Here is a 13,661-nt window from a genome sequence, read left to right on the forward strand (position 1 = left end):
AATTTCAGTTTGCCTCCCCGAGTGTCCCTGGCAAAGGTGCGAGGGTAGGAGAATGACCTCCACAGTAGCCAGCAGATACCCACTGAGATCTATCTTAGCATCGCAGACAGTTTCCTAAAAAGCAGTATGGTACAATACATATAAACAGATCTGCATTCAAATTTCGGTATCACATCTTATTATCCATGAGACTTTCGATGTGAAACTTAATCTCTCTGCGCCTGTGTCTTCATTTCTGTAATGGGGCTCTGACCTAGCATGGAGAGTTGTTACAAGAATGAAATGAGATAAAGCTCACAGACGAAATTGCTGAATCATAACAGTTTCCTTCTTTTCCAACTGATCCTTTTGGTAAAGAGAATTAAGCAAAACAGCAGCAGCAACAGTGGAAGAATGGAATTGTTCGCATTATCTGATGAGTTTGTGTTTTTCCATTAACACTCCAACCATCGCCCAGATTGTCCTTCTTTGTAATTCAGAGCATGCTTTTGTGAGACACACATGCCGGTTTCCCCCGGTGAGTCTTGCTGTAGCAGGGGCTCGAAGTTAGTCTCTCTTACTGACCATCTGGACATTTAACAATGGTAATAGCAGCTGGGCATGGTGGCTCACGCCTGCAGTCCCACACTTTGGGAGGCCAAGGCGGGCGGATCACCTGAGGTCAGGAATTTGAGACCAGCCTGACCAATGATGAAACCCCGGCTCTACTAAAAATACAAAAATTAGCCAGGAGTGGTGGCATGCACTTATAATCCCAGCTACTCCGGAGATTGAGACAGGAGTATCGCTTGAACCCAGGAGGCAGAGGTTGCAGTGAGCCAAGATCGTGCCATTGCACTCCAGCCTGGGCAACAAGAGCAAAACTCCATCTCAAAAAATAATAATAATAATGGCAATAGCCAGGTCAACTTTGCAGTGGAGACAACATGTTGTTGAGTCCTTGAATAACATCTATACCTGCCACCATTGTCACTTCAAATACTGGACCATTGGGCAAACCCCAAAGTGGCAGGGAAAGAGGCTAAATGTCACTCTCAGAAGAAGCCATATTGATTATTGAGAATTTCCTCTGCTTTGGTTTTCTTCTACCAGGCATTTACATGAGAAAAAAAAAAAGTCTTCATACTATGTCCCATTCTGAGAAGACTATCCGGATAACCTGTCTTCTAGACCCTCCTTATCACCAATCTTTCAGTTTTATTATTTCCAAGTCCCTGACCAGGTGACCCATCTGGTACCAACCCTGAGTCAGTGTAGATCTGTATCACAGGCCATCATCTCCTTCCACACAAAATAGACAATCAGAAATTCCATTTAAAGTTCTCCTCATTGAGTGGGGTTGTAGTACATTGATTGTCTACTTTCTGCCAATGCCAGAATACCATACAGAAATCCGTGGGCCAGGCATATACTCATCAAGAGGAAGTACATGGAAGTCGAAACCACTTACAGGTGCAATCTAACTAAGCCCTCCAGACCTGCTGGAGCCCGATATCATATATATTTCCATCTAAAATAAAACTTTATGTTCCATTTTATGGTTCAGTTGATCACATATCACACAGTTCAAGATGGGCAACTCAAATAACATAATCGTTTGGCATCCCATAGTCAGGCACATTGTGTCTACTGGAATCCAGTAGTAAGGCAAAAACTACTTTTCACAAAGAAATTCCTAAGGTTCTGTGCTGTTATTCTCCTATCAGGGATTGCCACGAGTCTCATACAGCTGCAGACACTTCCAACACATTTGAGTCTTCTGGGTCATAATGCCCAAGTGACAAGGATAGACCCCTTTCATGCTCCGTCTACTCAAAATGTCCAGCCTTCTGAGTTATACAATATGTGGTATACTTTACCTTCAAAACACAAAGAAGTCCAACAAGAATTGTTCTTCTTTCTTTTTGTAAGGTGGTGCAAGATGCAATAACTTGCAAACAACTTTAGCTATCCCAATATGCCTTATGCTACTAGATATCTAGAAATGTTGTTAGCACCATGAATGTTTTGGTGTTTATCTTCTACCCTCTGGCTTGCTACCTCATGTTAATCAAATCCTGTTGCATTGTGTCTTCAATGTACTGGATGAGCATGGTGTTCTATGGAATATAAAGATGATCCAGGACCCTCAGGACTGTTAGGATAGATTGTAAGAGAGTTGACATAGTCCTAGGGCAAGAGAATATAAATTTACATTGTTCCTGTTTTTTAAAAGCAAATTACTTATGATGTTTCTTACCGATTAGAACAGAAAGAAACAGCTACCAGATCAATAGCTATATACTAGGTGCCATGGGCTATGCTGATTTGCTCCAATAAAGTTATCACGTCTGGAAATACATTTGCATCATCACCTGATTAAGTTTGCAACAATCCACTGTAATTCTTCATGACCCATTTAGGTTTTCCACCAGTCAGACAGGTGAGTTAAATGGGGAGGTGGTAGGACACCTTTTCTATATCTTCCAATTTTTCTATGGTAATGCTAATCTCTGCAATTCTCCCTACAAGACTTGCTATCTTGTTGGGAGTGAAGAAGAAGGTATAGAGTTCCAGGGGCTTCCTTACACTTGGCTCTTCCTACTATAGCTTTCATTCCATTGGTATAAGAGTCATTGTGGGATTATTACATATATATCCATTCCTGGGCTGGATGTGGTGGCTCACACCTGTAATCCCAGCACTTCGAGATGCTGAGGTAGGCAAGTTGCTTAAGCCCAGGAGTTAGAGACCAGCCTAGGCAACATAGTGAAACCTTTTCTCTTCAACAAAATACAAAAATTGGTCAGGCATAGTGGTGCCTATCTGTGGTCTCAGCTACTTGGGAGGCTGAGGCAGGAGGATAATTTGAGCCCGGGATGTGGAGGTTGCAGTGAGCTGGGATCACGCCATTGCACTCCAGCTTGGGTGACAGAGTGAGACCTGTCTCAATCAAAAAAAAAAAAAAAAAAAAAGGCCAGGTGCAGTGGCTTACACCTGTAATCCCAGCACTTGGGGAGACCAAGGCGGGTGGATCACTTGAGGTGAGGAGTTTGAGACCAGCTTGGCCAACATAGTGAAACCCATCTCTACTAAAAATACAAAAATTAGTTGGGCTTGGTGGCACGTGCTTGTAATCTGAGCTACTCAGGAGGCTGAGGCAAGAGAATTGCCGGAACCCAGGAAGTGGGGGTTGCAGTGAGCCGAGATCACCTCACTGCACTCCAGCCTGGGTGACAGAGCAAGACTCCATCTCAAAAAAAAAAAAAGAAATCTATCTCTCATCTTACTTCTATAAGCTTTAACGAGTAAACTATGAAGGCTTTTAAGGTTCAGAACCACTTCCTAATGACCCCCCAGAAAGTCTGGGTATTTCCCTTCCCCCACCCTACCTTACACATTCTCCCTACTTAATTGCTTCAGGTCCTTCTGGCAGTGGCTTAGGGAAACTGTCATGGTATACAATTTGGCCACGTTTCAGGTTCCTTCCTCATAGGAACCTGATGTCCCCTCAGTTGAGGGGCTTTAGGTCTGGAAACCAGGTAAGAAACTATAAATCCCACCACAGCGATTTGAGTTAGGCTCAGTGAACATAGAATTTTTTTTTTTTTTTTTTTTTTTTGTCTTTTTGTGTCAAGCAGCACCTTTATGTCAAGCAGAAAGTAGATAATCATTGTAGGATAGGACGTCCATCTATTTTTTCCTATAGACCTGTGATCAAGTAGCCATCATACAGAACCCTATTGGTCAAAACATGCTGCTTAGCATTCCATCCTGTGGCTTATTGGTCATTGCATCCTTGGCTCTGAAAGGATGTGGCCTCTGTCTACTATTTCAGGCTCCTATTTTTCCCATTGAAATTCAGAAGCAGCATCCCTCATTGTCATATCTGGCCCACAGAGAAAAACTACAGTGTTCATTTCTTAATGCCTTAGTGAAGAAAGTGTTGTCTGGGCTCTTCTGAGTAGAAAAAGGTGAAGAGTGAATCTAGAGGGTTAAGTGCAATACAGTCAGCCCTCCATATCCGGGGGTTTTTCATCTGTGGATTCAACCAACTGCAAATGAAAAATGTCATTGGACCTACAATGAACATGTACAGATTGTTTTTCTTGTCATTATTCTCTAAACAATACAGTGCTACAACTATTCACAGAGCATTTACATTGTATTAAGTATTACAAGAAATCTAGAATTAAAGTATTTGGGAGTACGTACATGGGATAGATGCAAATACTGTTTCATTTTATATGAAGGACTTGAGCATCCTCAGATTTTGGTATCCTCAGAGGGATCCTGGAACCAATCCCCCACAGATACCAAGGTATGACTATACATCTATTATGCCAATGTGTCATGTGTGGCACACCTACCACTGGTGTAAAGACAATAATCTTTATGTAGTAAATTAATAACCCTTTTAAAATTTACATCATGTGATGCTGGTTTTCCATTTATAGATGCACAAGACAGATTTCTTTTTAAATAGATTTTTTTTAAGTGATGAGATGTAAGAAAAAATATTAAGTAAATAGAACAGGTTGTGATTGGATATGGCAATAATCATAAAGACAGTCCATAAATGACTATGTACTTGAATGAACTTTGGGAAAACATTGATTGATTTAATTCAACCTCCTCATTTATGGGTGAGGAGACTAAAAGTCCAGAAGAGTAACGTCTTTTTTGAAGTTTTGACTGCTGTTGGAGGCAGAAGAACCCAAGTCTCTGGATTTCCCATTTGTCACTCATCCACACAGATCCTCCACAGCACTGAAGTATTCTTTTGAGAACCTAATGAAAGCTGTGAGTTATTATTCCCAAAAACGTAAATGGAAACAACACGTAAAATTCTGCCTACAAGGTCAGTGATTACTCAGACGGCCTAAAGTTCATTCACGGACCTAAAGTTAACAACCCCTCATCTAATCATGTAAATACCCACCAGCGTGGAGTGTTATACAAAATGAAGCAAATATTTAAACTGACCCAGGCTGTGTCTGAATTTTTCAAGAACTCAATAACCTTGTCTTCGGGCAAATGAGTCTCAAACACATAAAAGCTTCGAGCTTCTAAGTGTGTTTCTCTTCCTTCCAAAACTGCTCAGTACTAAAAAAGTTGACTTCTGTAGACAGTATGTGGCTACTAGTCAAGTGACATCAACAGACAAACTGCTGCATTTCACAAAGAGAAAGACCAAACCAGAAGTTTAGATGATTTCTTTCTTCCATAAACATCAGAGACTGGGGGTAAAGTAGAAACAGCAGCAACCACACTTCACAGAAGCCAGACATTAGAAACACACATTCCCAGCTTTGAGGAATGATTATTATAAAGCTGTTTGTCATAATAACTTTTGCTGATGCCTTCAACTGTCTCCCTTTCATCTTTCATCTTTCCCCTGGGTTCAGCAGCTTTCCCCCCGGAGACCCGCCTAACAACCAGTTTGATAATTACTTAAAGATAAGCTCCAGTGAGCACAGAGAAGGAAATGACTGTGGGTTTTTGGGAGTGGATGTGGATTTGCATTCTAATTTATTCACAAACTAGAAACGTATGGGTGTTATTTAAAGATGTGTTTTGGAAAAACTGACACAAAAAAGATCAACCCTGAAGTTATATGTCTAGCACGCTTTGGATATCATTTCAATGTGACTGTCTAGGGCTGTGCTCCCTCCAAGAAGCAAGGAGGACAGTTTCCCAGAAGACAGAAGCTTCAGCACTTCTATGGGTGGCTGCCGTTATTCCTCCTCCTCAGGAAACCTCCTCCTCAGGAAAAATGAAAGAAAGAAATCCTGGTAGAGACTATCTCACTGTCTTGGATCTCTAGGGCTTTCTTTCATATCCACCCAATGCCCAACTATGCCAAGTCAGCTACTTTCAAGCCAAGTTTATGAAATGTAACTTTCCCTTTTAACAGTAGATTCTAGAAGACATAGCTTTTGCTTCCATTTGGCAGTTTTGGAATTGTCAGTGCCAAGTGTATATATTGTTGTGATAGATCCCATCCTGGTTCTAAGAGTTGTTACCTATCCCAGTTTCCCAGAAGATACATTTGTTCAGTAACGACTGAAGTGAACACACGTACCACGCACTGTTCCAGGCATTAGGAAAACAGTAAAAAAAATCAGATCTAGTGTTCCATGTCAGGTCATAATAAGCCCTATAAAGAAACTAAAGTGAATGAAGTAAGAGAGGGAGAAGGGATGTTGCGAGGGTCAAGGAAAGCACTCTGGGGAAGCGCCATTTGAATGCAAAGATTTTGAAACTGAGAAGTTGAGAACTGCCAAACACACACATTAGTAAAAAAAAAAAAACTGCGTGCTGAATAAGCTAAATAACTTACTCGTTTGCTCAGAGGTGAATATGCAACCCACAATTAGAAGAGAACCTGATGCCGCCCTGACTGAAGCATTTCCAGTCCAGTATTCCGTACTGCTTTCTGCCACATTCTGAAGCACCTTCCCAGTCATGCTGTTAAACAGGTGGGGGTGTTGGTTCAGAGCCAGTGTCAACGAAATAAAAATAAACCAAGATTAATTAATTAATTAAACAGGTGGGTGGGGAAAACATGTAAATTAATGTAAATTAACCTGCACACCATGCCTGGTTTCATTAGAACTTGAAAACATTTCTTCTTATACAAGTGCCAAATAGCAATATAGCATGGCAGTTTAAATCCCAATTCTGCCCTTTCTTGCTTGTGACCCTGTTACTTAATCTCTCTGTGCCACAGCTTCTTTATCTGAAAACAACAAGACAAAAAAAATAATAACCCCAGCACTCGGGGTTAAGAGAAGTAATAAAATTCAACATGTAAAACTTACAACAGTGACTCACACATTTTAAGAGCTCAGTAAATACTAGGCATTGTTGTGCTTTTTAGGCTACTGAGGTATATAACATCAGCTGTCATTATAATTATTAAAAAATTAATTATTTGTGTAATATTTGTTTAAAATCTGCCTCCCTGCTAGCCTATAAGCTCTGTGATGGCAGGGATGGCATTTGTCTTACTTCAGTATCTCTAGACCCCAGAACAGTGCCTAACACAGAATATGAGCTAATAAATGTTTACTAAATGAGTTAATGAACTAAAAATAGTTAATTTCCATAGTCATGGAAAAGAAAGCAAAGATGAAAATTTTGCCTATAAAAACCTCCAACACGTACTGACTTAATGAGGCTTTAATCTAGAATTTAGTGCTTGTTGTCATAAGAGAGGGCTTTACGTAAGCAGTAGCCTAACTACTTTGTATAACCAGCTGTGTGTACATGCTCTTCTACTACTGATTGTCCATAATCACTTATCACAAGAACCAAAGTTAGTTAAGTTGTTGTGATTGATCTTCATTCATTCAGCTAATACATTTTGGGTACCCACTAGGCCTTGGCACTGTATGGCATTCCACTAGCCACTAGAGACAAAGTGATACCATGATGATGAGGAAACCTAGACACTGTGGTAAATGTTACCACCAGAAAAAGGACATGCAGAGGACAGAAAAGCTGACTCTGCTGGGAAAGAAGGGGGAAGTTTCACAAGAGGAACGGATTTTTGAGCTGGCTCATAAAAAATATAGGGGAATATTCCAAGTGGAAGAAGTAAAGAGGGAATTCTAGGCTCAATAAACCACAAATGCCGAAGGACAAATATGTGGAAAGATTCAGAGAATTTGAAGAGGGAAAACAGAACACTATGACAAGAGTATCAGCATATCAGGGAAAAATATGTGGTGTTATTTTGAGGAAAATAGGAGGAAGCTAATGGTGACTTGCATGTCAAGCTAAGAAGGTTGCATTTTGTTCTATAGCTCCCAGGGAACCATCAAGGGTGTTACAGGATTACTACTGGTTTGGGGAAAATTAATCCTGATGGTACATGGAGGCCTGGAGGGTGTACTTGGATGAGCCACAGCTAGAGCTATGAATCCAGTTAGGGCTGTCTCTATCCTCTGTGTCTTTGTTCTTGTCTCTGTCTTCTCTATCTCCCTGACTCTGTGTGTGTGTGTGTGTGTGTGTGTGTGTGTCACACTTTTATTCTCACTCTCTATCTCACTGTCCTTCTCTCTCTCTCTCTCTCTCTCTCTCTCTGTCTCTCTCTCTCTGCTTCTCCCTCTATTATCACCTGGTGTACTGAGTCTCAAACATAGAATGTGATATGTCTTAGGAATTTCTCAAAACAAGATATCATGTGGTGAAATGAACAATAAATTGAATGTCGACATCCCCACTAACTCTAATCATTGGTGCATACCCTAGAGAAATTAATCTCTCTAGGCCTTCACTTCCTTATCTACACAATAAAAGGGCTGAGTTACCATGTTTTATTTAATTCCACAAATATTTACTGAGCACCTACTGTGCTCTAGGTGCTAGGGATACTGTAGTGAACAAAATAGATAAAACTCGCTGCCTTTATGGAGCTTATGTTGCAGTGGAAAAAGACAGACAACAAAATTTAAGCTAGGAAAATATGCGTTAATTGATGGTGAGTGCAATGGAGAAAAATAAAGTAGGAAAAGAGATTTAAAAAGACGATGAAGCTATAATTTTCATGAGGTAAGCCCTCGCTGAAAAGGTAAATTTGAGTGAAGACATGGAGGAGGCAAGGTAATGAGCCATACAGATTTTGAGAAAAAGTGTTCCAGACAAAGGGCACAGCCAGTGCAAGCGTCTTGAAGCAGTTGCATGCCTGGTATGATCCAAAGTACCAAGGCCCATGTGGCTGTAGCAGAGGAGGGATGGAGAGTAGTAGGAGCTGGACATCAGAGAGGTGAGATCAGATTCCACAGGGTCTTGTGGATACTGTAAGGACTGGCTCTAACACAGGCTGAGACAAGGAGCCACCAGAGAACAGTCATGATCTGACTTACGTTTTTAGAATATCACTGGCTGGGGATTTGAGAATAAACTGAAGAGAGGCAAGAAGCAGAGGAACCAGGAAGGTGGTAAGATTGAACTACAATGCATGGAGATGCGCAAAGCAAGCTGATCTTGAAGGCTGAGCTAACAGGATTGCCCAGGAATGACAGAAGAAAGAAGTCAAGGATGGCCTCGAGGTTTGAAGTCTGTGGAACTGAAAGGACAGACACGGCTCTTTAGATGACGTTTACATTTTCTTCTGACTCTGAGATTCTACAATTTGGAGAAGCTTTTTCTCTTTCTTTTTGGTGAAATCTTCCACTCATTTAGATACTAGTTCTTAAAAAACGAAATGTAGCTGGGCTCAGTGGCTCACACCTGTAATCCCAGTACTTTGGGAGGCTGAGACAGGTGGATCACTTGAGGTCAAGAGTTCAAGACCAGTCTGCGTGACATGGTGAAACCCTGTCTCTACTAAAAATACAAAGATTCGCCAGGCTTGGTGGTGTGTGCCTGTAATCCCAGCTACTTAGTAGACTGAGGTGGGAGAATTGCTTGAACCTGGGAGGCAGAGATTGCAGGGAATCGAGATAAAAGAAAAAAAAAATAAAAGTATATGTTACCTCTTTTAAATATTTTTCCCTCCTCAGATAGCTTTACAATAAGGGAAAAATCTATGACAAAAATCTAAAGAAAAACCACTGAAAAAATGTGCATTTGTTTAAAAACCTAACCTTTTCCAGTTACTTATCTTTTGAATACTAAATTGTGTTCCATTCCCACATTTCTGTGGATAAGGAAGTTATCGAATTTTTGGTGAGCTCAGAATGGTCCCATCACCAGAGAAGGCAGATGAACCGAGAGGGGCCCGAGCCCAGAAACAGGGAAACTGTCAGCCGGCTGCAGCACTCTATGGTCAAGCAATGATCCTTGTGCTGGTGCTTGCCTAGCCCGGTGCTAAAGGTATTGTATAACAAGTGGAAAGCAGAGATAGACAGATTTTGGTACAAACCCATGCTCCATGGATCCTAAGCCCACGTTTGTTACGTCATCACCCTGAGCCTCAGTTTCCATATGTGTTAAATATCTATTATGAGGAAAAAGACAACATATCTGAAGTACGAAACCTTGGAGTCTAAGGATACATTCGTCTAACATCCTGAGAGGGACCTTATGAGGTCCACTCCCTGTGAATGGATTAACTGAGGTGATTACTAGTGGCTCGTATAGTTTGGCTCTGTGTCCCCACCCAATTCTCATCTTGAATTGTACTCCCACAATTCCCATGTATTGTGGAAGGGACCTGGTGGGAGATAATTGAATCATGGGGGCAGTTTCCCCCATACTGTTCTCGTGGTAGTGAATAAGTCTCACCAGATGTAATGATTTTGACTTATCAGGGGTTTCCGCTTTTGCGTCTTCCTCGTTCTCTTTTGGCCTGTGGCCATCCATAAAAGATGAGACTTGCTCCTCCTTGCTTTCCACCAAGATTGTGAGGCTTCCCCAGCCTCATGGAACTCTAAGTCCAATTAAACCTCTTTCTTTTGTAAATTGCCCAGTCTCGGGTATGTCTTTATCAGCAGTGTGAGAATGGAATAATACAGTAAATTAATACCAGTAGACTGGGACATTGCTGAAAAGATACCCAAAAATGTGGTAGCGAGTTTGGAACTGGGTAACAGGCAGAGGTTGGAACTGTTTGAAGGGCTCAGAAGAAGACAGGAAAATGTGGGAAAGTTTGGAACTTCCTAAAGACTTGTTAAATGGCTTTGTGCAAAATGCTGATAGTAATATTGACAATAAGGTCCGGGCTGAGATGGTCTCAGATGAGACTTTGAACTCTGGATTTTTTAGTTAATGATGAAATTAGTTAAGACTTTGGGGGATTGTTGGGAAGGCATAATTGGTTTTGAAACGTGAGGACACGAGATTTGGCAGGGGCCAGGGGCGGAGTAATATGGTTTGGCTGTGTCCCCACCCAAATCTCATCTTAAATTGTACTCCCATAATTCCCAGGTGTTGTGAGAGGGACCTGGTGGGAGATAACTGAATCATGGGGGCAATTTCCCCCATACTTTTCTGGTGGTAGTGAATAAGTCTCACCACGTCTGATGGTTTTACCAGAGGTTTTTGCTTTTGCATCTTCTTTATTCTCTATTTGCCTCTTGCCATCCATGAAAGACTAGACTTGCTCCTCCTTGCCTTCTGCCATGATTGTGAGGCTTCCCCAGCCTCATGGAACTGTAAGTCCAATTAAACCTTTTTCTTTTGTAAATTGCCCAGTCTTAGGTATGTCTTTATCAGCAGCGTGAAAATGGAATAATAAAGTGGCAAAAGGACCCACACGATGTGAAAGCCATAAACTGAGGGCTGCCCCCACTATAAATGGGCCTGTTTAAGAAGAGGGGCTTGAAATGTATGCATTGTTTGAATGTAGATGTGTCAGTATAGGTGCTAACAGTTCTGGAAAAAATGATTAGATGATGTCTGGTAAGAGATGATGCAATTAACTCAACAAGCTTCAACTTACTCAATTATCTAGTCTGCTGTAACTATTTATTTAAAAGTTGATTCATCTGGCCCAGCATGCACTTCATTACCAATACCAAGAGAGTACTTTCTTGACTTCAAGACAAGCAAGGCTTTTTTTTTCTACTTTCCATGCAACTGGACTTTCAAAAAAATCATAATTTATGTCAGTCTTCAGAACTGAAATTTCTCAAACCCATTTCATTTAAGTTCATACCACACTTGATTTTTACAAAAAAGAGCTTTACAGAATATTGGTCCTGGTGTCCTGACACCTGGAAAAACATAGGTATTGTATATGTCTACACTATTGATAGTGAAGAATGCGCATGCGGATCTGAGTTCAAATTCCCATTCTACCTCTTAGCCTTGAACAAGTTATTTAACTTCATTAAGATTCTATTTTTTCAATGGCAAAATGTCGGTGGGGGATCACAGTAACTATCCCACGGGGTTTCTGTGAATTTTAAATGAGTCTTCTAGGCACTTAGCACAGTGCCTACCACATAGTGAATGAAGTTATTCTTGTTGTGCGTTCCAAGGTGCTTTTCTATAGGACAATAGTAATTAGGAAGGGTTTATTGTCAGTGTTTTATTTTATTAATTAAATTATATTATACATGTATATACATATATGCATGTACATAATGTAAGTTATATTATTAATAACATAACTTAATAATAATAGGAAGTTGAGATGGGGAGACATTTAGTTTGGGTTTAGTGGGATATATTTATGCGATTCACAGTCAACTTCTGTATATAGTTAAAATATTGCTGGACTTCCTCATCTAGGAACGGCTTCCAGAAATATTTCTACCTCCCATGCCTAACTTTCAATGCCTACTCATTCAACATGCATCCCGAAGGTGCAGGATCAGGGTTCATATTTCCCTATGAATGTGTCCGTTGTAGCTGCCACTAGAAACATGTGAGGTAGAGGGAAAATAAGACTTGAAATGTATAGAATCAGATGTTATTACAGAGGTGCATCAGACAGAAAAAATATTAAGCTGCTTTTCTCGATTTTGTGATATTTGTACTATTTGTCACCTTTTTAAAATATGAAATGTGTTACAATTTATTGTCGTATGAAAACAAATATTAAGACTGTACTTTCGGGGATCATTTCTATAGTTCATCAAAACAAATATTTACACTTGTACCTAATTTTGTGTTCATTTTCTTAAAGAGATCCCTTAAAATCTAATTAGCTTTGGTTCATATAACCTGGATCCACTGTTAATTAGGCATCAAATTTAGCTCTGAGTTTCCTAGTAACCAGAGTGACAGGAAAACACAGAATGTCACATACTTCTTTTTATGGCAAAGGAAGAAATAAACCATAAAATTGTTGTAAGAAATGTAATGAGATATAATGTATTATTTCCATGATGAGATGACACCTAACCCATCTGAAATACTTACTGGGTCAGGCACTATTGTAAGCACAGTGTATACATTATTGAGTATTTCCAACCCCAACGCCTGTTTTCTTAACCATAGGGTTTTATTTTCTCCTCAAGGTGAAGAGTGAAAGAAGCTGATCTTGAGTACATATAAGAGAGTTCTTATTGCTAGAAGCCCAGGAAATAAACACTACCTCTGAGGGTGATCCAAATATTAATAATCACCACCCAACAATAGTTACTCACTGACTTCACTGAGCAACTTTCTTATTAGTAGCCAAAAGTAGAATTTAAATTAAATAAAATCTGATAAACACTGTGATCTAGTTTCCTTTTTTCTTTTTCTTTTTGTTTGAGACAGAGTTTTGCTCTTGATGCCCAGTCAACTTCAGCTCACCGCAACCTCCACCTCCCAGGTTCAAGTGATTCTCCTGCCTCAGCCTCCAGAGTAGCTGGGATTACAGGCGCCTGCCACCACACCTGACTAATTTGTTTTTAGTAGAGATGGGGTTTCACCATGTTGGCCAGGCTGGTCTCGAACTGCTGACTTCAGGTAATCCACCCACCTCGGCCTCCCAAAGTGCTGGGATTACAGGTGTGAGCCACCATGCCCAACCTAGTTTCCTTTTTTCTCTACTCTATGGAGATGCTCAGTTTTTCTTTGGAAGGCTTTTTGTTTGCTCTCTTTTTTTAATGAATAAGTAAGCACAATGATGAGAAATATTCTTCAGAAATCTTTAGGAAATGTGACAGTGGGCAGTAATAAAACAACTATTGAGAAAGCTCTAATGATAATAATAACGAACATTTATCAATTTATTTATAATATTTAGTTGAAGTATATATTAAGAACTTTAAATAAGTTATCCCACTAAATTCCTT

Source organism: Chlorocebus sabaeus, chromosome 7 (genome assembly GCF_047675955.1).
Source record: "Chlorocebus sabaeus isolate Y175 chromosome 7, mChlSab1.0.hap1, whole genome shotgun sequence".
NCBI classification, from domain to species: domain Eukaryota; kingdom Metazoa; phylum Chordata; class Mammalia; order Primates; family Cercopithecidae; genus Chlorocebus; species Chlorocebus sabaeus.